At 35.4% G+C, this 6,925-nt stretch overlaps 3 long non-coding RNA genes across 4 annotated transcripts; 2 read left to right on the top strand and 1 right to left on the bottom strand.

Moving 5' to 3' along the window:
- Nucleotides 1-664: 664 nt before the first annotated feature.
- On the top strand, nucleotides 665-1,340 carry LOC109584708 (uncharacterized). Its single transcript, XR_002186140.1, has 3 exons — nucleotides 665-784; nucleotides 862-979; nucleotides 1,256-1,340. It is a non-coding gene; the product is annotated as an uncharacterized LOC109584708 (long non-coding RNA).
- A 39-nt stretch (nucleotides 1,341-1,379) lies between these two features.
- Nucleotides 1,380-3,806, top strand: LOC109584707 (uncharacterized). Of its 2 annotated transcripts, XR_002186138.1 has the most exons (9): nucleotides 1,380-1,486; nucleotides 1,601-1,725; nucleotides 1,778-1,865; nucleotides 1,979-2,043; nucleotides 2,097-2,221; nucleotides 3,196-3,256; nucleotides 3,309-3,424; nucleotides 3,469-3,641; nucleotides 3,723-3,806. It is a non-coding gene; the product is annotated as an uncharacterized LOC109584707 (long non-coding RNA). The 2 variants fall into 2 exon arrangements; XR_002186139.1 differs by lacking the exon at nucleotides 3,723-3,806 and having other exon boundaries at nucleotides 3,213-3,256; nucleotides 3,469-3,503.
- Nucleotides 3,807-4,087: 281 nt separating this feature from the next.
- LOC109584709 (uncharacterized) lies at nucleotides 4,088-6,893 on the bottom strand. Its single transcript, XR_002186141.1, has 2 exons — nucleotides 6,699-6,893; nucleotides 4,088-4,375 (listed from the first exon to the last, which is right to left on the bottom strand). It is a non-coding gene; the product is annotated as an uncharacterized LOC109584709 (long non-coding RNA).
- Between the last annotated feature and the right edge of the window lie 32 nt (nucleotides 6,894-6,925).

The following is a 6,925-nucleotide window of genomic DNA, read 5'->3' as shown; positions in this document are numbered from 1 at the left end:
ATTTGGGAGTCATTTTTGGAATAAACCATGGGCACACCATCTCTTGAAATTGTTAGTACTGTTCCAGCAGATAAATTGTTCTGGAGGCACTCTGGGCCCCATTCCTCTTTTTGAGTAAGATTATACAGGAATTTAAATTGCTCTGATTGTTTCAGGCAATGGAATGCCCTTAGAAACGGATTGCCATTTACCAATACAAGGGAAGTTGTAACTATAGAACAGGGTATTATTAAGAAAATGGCGTGTTTTTCTAAAAGGCCATAACTACAGAATTTTTTGTCGGATTCAGCTCAAACTTTCTACATAGCAGAGGACATTAATGTGTATCGGAAAATGTAATAAGAATTGGGAGTGACTTTGGAGGCATTTTTAGAAAACTCATTGTCTATAGCTTGTCCTTAGCATACCGTAGGGCGCCTTTTTTTCGAGGGCTATGAATTTCGTGGATTTTTATTTCGCGGATTTAATTTTTGCGAATTTATGCCGTCTGCCATCTTGTTACCGTATTGATTTGATTTTCGCGAAAGTAATTTTCGCGAATCTTTATAAAAATCGCGAAATCCGCGAAATTTATAGCCCTCGAAAAAAGGCGTTCTACAGTACTTTTGTATTTTGTCATTATTATTATGTTATAAAACAATAATATAAAAGAGTTTCAATATACTTTTTTCCTCTTTAGTTCAGTTCTCTGTGGAACTAGTTTTGAATTATTTCTTAATTTATTATCCAAGTGTTTGAGTGATCGTACCCACAGCAGCCAGATATAGAGACAGCTCAAAACAAGGTACGTTTAAGTATGTGTACATGTATAGCTAGAACAGATGTATTTGTGCTTTTAATATTAATATTTTAATGTTTTAGGGTTTATTTAAAGATTTCATGTAAGAAAGTATTAGAATTGTCCAGTGAAGGTTTTAGCAATATGATATCAGTCTTTCTGACTCTTTGTCATTCTTGTGACCTTGAGGATATTGAAGTGGTAAGTACCTAATTATAACTAGAAACTATAGAGGGTTTGGACTTTGATCTGCCCAAAAATCTATTTGTATTGATTTAATTTAAAAGGATTCAGCCATCTTGTATCGTGTTATATTTATACATGTCTGGGATTTTTAATATTGCAAATCTTAGCAAAATTGTAAATTTATTAAAAGTGAAGACTTTCAATAGTTCCAGCTCTTATGTTAAGATAATAAAATTAATGAGAAAGGGAGAGAGTGGAAGATAAATTAATTGTTGTTATTATTTTTGTTAGGGTCAGCAGTTTTATACATCTCTGGAGTATCAGCAGTTATCTTCAACTTCTGAAAAGAATTTGAAAATTATGTGAAAAGGCATGGTATTTAATTTAATCTTAATAATTGTATAATTGTAATAGGAATATTATTATTGTTAATGATTTATCACTCAAGAGTCAAGAGGCATCTCAGTTTATTCAGTGGCAATATTGAGCAACATAAGGAAAAAATATTGAAATATTGGTTGAGTAAGTCACTATTTAAGAAATAATTTTTATTATAATTGAAAAAATGTTTGGTTTTATTGCATTGTAAAATATTAATTATGTCCAAATTACTTATCGTATCTGTCCCTTTTTTAGTGCCTATTCTAAACAGTCTCATTCCATTCTTATTACTGACGTACTGTACAATACTTTATCCACCATATTAGAAGGACTCCACCAGTTATTAGTTAATAGGTGTATTCACGTACAGCAGTTGATTGGTCAGTAATTGCTACCACAATGCATGTACCATAAATACTGTCTTAATTTTAGGGCCGTATTTTGGAGACCTAATTAAAGGAACAGGAAAATTATTTCCAGATATTTTGAGATTTATTATCAATATGGTATCTAGTATTGAGTAAGTTATTCTAATTAAGTAAATTTACATGTAAAATATCAATTGATGCAAATGACTGTTTTATGACTAACGGATTTTGTATTCATTCCCAATTACTTTTTACTATTTAATAGTGAGCATCTTCATGAATTATCAGTTCCTGTTACAAATGAAATCCAGCAAGTTAAGAATTATAAAAGTTTGTCATTAATTTAACTTCATCTTTAACTCAGTCTCCTCCTTTATTATTAGGTTCATTGTATGATTCCATTGACGTTATTACTGGAAGATACTAGTTCATTATTTCATAGATCTGAGGATTTAACCCTTTTATTGGTTGAGACCGCCATTGCTATGACAACTTGTGTATGTGAATGGTGAGATAGTATTATGATTTTTGTTATTATTATTGTTACTTAGTTGCTCCAAAATTGGGCCAAAGGCTTTGTACATACAGGGTCTTTGGCCAAATTTCGCCATAAATGACAAAAAGGAAAATCTACGTTTTAATAATTTTTCTGATACATATACTTGTTCTCATGTGATGTAGCAAGTTTGGACTTATTCTGATCAGAAGTAGATTTATTACGAATTTTAAAATTTGCTCAAAAATTGTATCAAAGTCCCTGTGCTATATAATAGTACAGTAATTTTAGCCAAATTTTGTCAAAAATGAATTTGAGAGAATTCTTTATTTTTATCACATTTTCTGGTACATATACATGTTCTTATGTCGTGTAGAAAGTTTGAACTAATTTTGATCAAATTTGGATTTTTTACAAATTTTTCTAGTAGTTCAAAAATTGCAGGGGCGTATCCAGTAGGGGCTGAGGGGGGCTTGAGCACCCCCCCTCATGGCTGGGCTCAGAAAAAAATTACTCAAATCCTGGACTTTTGCATCACTACCAAGCCTCTTAACAAAGTTATCTAGCCCCCTGATGATGATTTCAGCAGTTTCCAGTGCTTTCAGGAGCAATCAGAAGTCGTCAGAAGTCTAGTATGCTTGAAATTATTTTGACCCCACCCGTAATTCACGAATATGATGGAAAACGCCGTTTTACCGCCGCAAAAAGGTGTGGCCAAAATTGCGACACACTTCGTGCACCCTCAGCACCCCCCTTTCCACAATTCTGGATACGCCCCTGAATTATGTCTATGTCCCTGTCCTATAAGTACAGGGATTTTGGTAAACTTTCGTCAAAAATGGTAGCACAGTTTTTGACACATTATTAATGTTATTACTTTTTATTAATTGAACCTTCTCTTGCCAATGGTGCATCACTAAGGTACTGTACAATCATTTTTTCTTAATTTTAATATTATTCTTATTATTTATTATTATCAATATTAGTAATGTTTATCAAATAGCATCATCAGTTGTGAGGCATTGCTCAAAACTCACATTCAGCAAGGTAATGAATAATAATAAGGTCATTATTAACTAATAATGAATTGTCACCTTAGACTGATAGCAAATGTTAAATACCACTTCTATTGAATAAGCTAATGATTTCATCATCATCAGGCCAGCTGCCAGAGACACCAGCACTTATTCGAAATTACTTATGTCACATAAATAAGTAACAAATTTTCCTTAGTTATCTTATTTTTTTAACCTTTATAGTTCCTTCGTGGTTTGTTTGTGATTGATAAAGATCAGTTTATTGACAGAAAAATAAAGCAAATATTCTCACATTATTTCTTAAGCTATCTTCAATCCAACCCAAACTCATCCACTAATCCATTTGTATTATTAGTGTCTCCAGCTTTTTATGAATCTCCCAATAAATACAATTGGTTAGTCAATTACACATACATGTTTATGGAATATTGATATTCCGTGCTTTACATTGTTGAATATTTTTTCCATAATTATAGTTGTTCATATTCATCTCTAATTTGCCTAATGTTTTGGGAGTTGATAAATGCCTTATACCAAGAGTCCATTATATTTAGAGAGAGTGTTAAAATGGCCTATAGCACTAGTGATATCACCACGTAGAAGCTTCAATTAGTACTTCCTTTGATGTTCAGAAGACTGGAGTTGCAGGCTAGGAACAAAGAATGGGAATGAGTTAACCGTGCCAAAGGGTGTGTCATTTAAATAACCAGACTGTGCCCTTTGTGTTTCATCAAATTGGAGAAGTCCAGGAAGAGCTGCTATAGCAACAAAATCCCGATGATGAGAGACTTGGTGGAGCAAGAGCAAGTGTTGATTCAACAGGCATACCAACTGGAGGTGGGAGAAAAGATCTAGAGGCTCCTATGAACCACAAGTGGCTGCTCGTAGAGATCTAAGACCAAAATGTTCAATAAAAATGAAAGGACTGCTGAAGTAGTGGGCCTACCCTACTGACAGTAGTGATGAATGGTACCACCACATAGAGTATAGTGATCATCATATAGAATATGAAGAGACCATCATTGGTAGGATCATTGAGTGACAGATATGATAAATGGAATATATAAGTGAACACAACTCCACAAGTAACAGTCCTAGCTGGGAATGAGGAGGTCTTATCACTGCACCCCTGAGGAAGAGGAGGAGGAGAGAGAAAGGATGAGTGCTTTAAAGTTATACCTTACTAATAATGTATGTACTGCTATTGTCAGTATTAATGTACACTGTATATTGAGGGGTTCGGTCTACTAACTTTAGCTGATATTAATAGTTGTGAATTTGTACATGTTCAAGTAAATTTAGCATTTGTCGTATAGAAAGAAATTTTGGAGGTAGTTAAATTTGGCAAATTTGGCGTTTTGATAGCCATTCACCAAAGTAAAAATCCGTCATTTTGAGCCATTATGCGCATGCTCAATGGCACGTGGCCACAAATTTACCAATCACCAAAATTTAACAATTCACCAAATTTAACTCCATCCAAAATTTCCTTCTATACAGTAAAATCTCTTGCTTAAGATGCTAATACTAAACCATTACTACACGTATTAGTTAAAGCACCGTTGAGAGCGGTCTTTAACTAATACGTTGAGAGCGGTTGAGAGCACCATTGAGAGCGGTTAAAGCACTGTTAAAGCGGTCTCGAGGAAAATGTAGCACTCGGCTTCGCCTCGTGCTACATTTTCCTCTCGACCGCCCCCTCGTGCAATAATTTCCGTAATCTACGAATCAACGGTGCTTTAATTGGTTTGTAGTGGTGCGTGGGCGAATCAAATTTCCTTTCAAAAGTCGCACAAGTGGCCAGGTGCAAGGCGATAATGGCGGAAGGATTATTGAACCTCCACAGAAGAAGGCTAAACTTTCATTGAAACTTAAGAAGCCACTCCGTGAAGTGCAGAACACAAGGTTTTCGTCTCCAATAAGCCAAGAGGTCTTAGCAGAAGCTACAAAAGGAGTCGTTCCCACGAACACAAAGAAGTGTAGTTCCTGGGCCGTTAAGGTTTTTACTCTTGGATGGAATGTCGAAATGCTCAAGTGCCACAGGATTTAATCCCTGCTGACATACTAAAGTCGCCTGATTCACACGCCCTTTGCAAGTTTTTACGATGTTTTGTGTTGGAGATCAGGAAAGAAGATGGAACCATGTATCCTCCTTCCAGTATAAGGAGTATTTTGGGTGGTTTACATCGAGTCTTAAGAGAAAATGGTGCTACATTTTCTATTTTTGATAAAGATGACCCTATATTTCGTGAGTTTGCTCTGACACTCGATACAGCTACCAGCCAGCTACACAGTGAGGGAATTGGTGCTAAGTGTAATAAAGCTCTTGTGATTCCATTTGAGCACGAGGTCATATTTTGGGACAAAGGTGTCATCAGTTACGGATCACCCAAGAGTCTCATGCGAGCTGTCTTTTTTGGTATAGGCATGCATTTTGTTTTGAGAGGGGTTGAAGAGCACTGTAACCTTAAGATTGAACAAATAGAGCATTTTCCATCTGATCAATCTCTGTATTCAAGTGATACCTACTACAAATATACGAAATATATTTCAAAGAATAACATACACAGGTTTAAGGATATTAACACAACCAACAAATGTGTAAGGGTCTACGCTAAACCTGATAATGAAAGGTGTTTGGTTCATCTTCTAGATTTCTACTTATCAAAATTACCACCGGATCCACCAGCTTTTTATCTACGTCCACTTCTCAACATACCTGCCTTACCAGATTTGCCATGGTATACAAAGATGCCTATTGGAGCTAACACCCTGAAAAATGTTGTACCAGAAATAAGTGAGGAAGCAGGCATTGGTGTTCGATATACCAACCATTCTCTTTGAGCTACTGCTATCACACGCATGTACGACAGCGGTGTTCCAGAGAAATTAATTGCCGAGAAGTCAGGTCATAAGAGTTTGAAAGGGTTAAGGGCATATGAGAAAACATCAACAAGTCCAGAAAAGGCTGCTGGGGATAGCATTACATGTGAAAAGTCTTTTAACAAGACAGAGATGAGTGATGAAAAGCCTGTTTTACTTGATGGAATGAAGCCCATGCTGCCGGATCAAGTTGTTCACAATTTCTCTGGTCTTCAAGGTTGCACCTTTAACTTCTACAATAACTCCTAATATAAATGACTGTTATACAGAATTCTATATAATGGTATCAACTATCAACATCACAGATCTCATTCATCACTATTATTATTGTTACATGTCTAGTGTATGTAGCTGTGGCTGTGGTTTGCCTCTATCAAAGCTTGTGGTTAACAGGAAAGCCCATACATATTATACTGTGCGGTATTATATTCCACACAGTGCTACATTTTCCTACCATGCGGTTATTGGAAGTTGTAGCACTGGTGGCGCCTTTGATCCACCCACACACCATACTACAAATAAAAGTTAATCATTACATTACTTAATAAATATTTAATTTCATTACATACTATCTTAGCCCTGTTGATCATGTATTGCCTGAACCTCCACAGTAGTCTCTTTGGTGCTTGTGATATTATTAATAAAACAATTGACTGACATAACACTGACAGTACAGCTCTATCCAACCCAGTGTATATTAATAAATATGGAAGAAATGCAGCAAATTCAACTGAGAATATTGCTAGGAGAGAGAGAGAGGAAAAAGGAAGATATTAAAGAATATATGTACATGTAT

Source organism: Amphimedon queenslandica, unplaced genomic scaffold (assembly GCF_000090795.2).
Source record: "Amphimedon queenslandica unplaced genomic scaffold, v1.1 AMPQUscaffold_13177, whole genome shotgun sequence".
Classification (NCBI taxonomy): Eukaryota; Metazoa; Porifera; class Demospongiae; order Haplosclerida; family Niphatidae; genus Amphimedon; species Amphimedon queenslandica.
The sequence above is the reverse complement of the archived record's forward strand: the minus strand, read 5'-3'. Positions and strand labels throughout refer to the sequence as shown.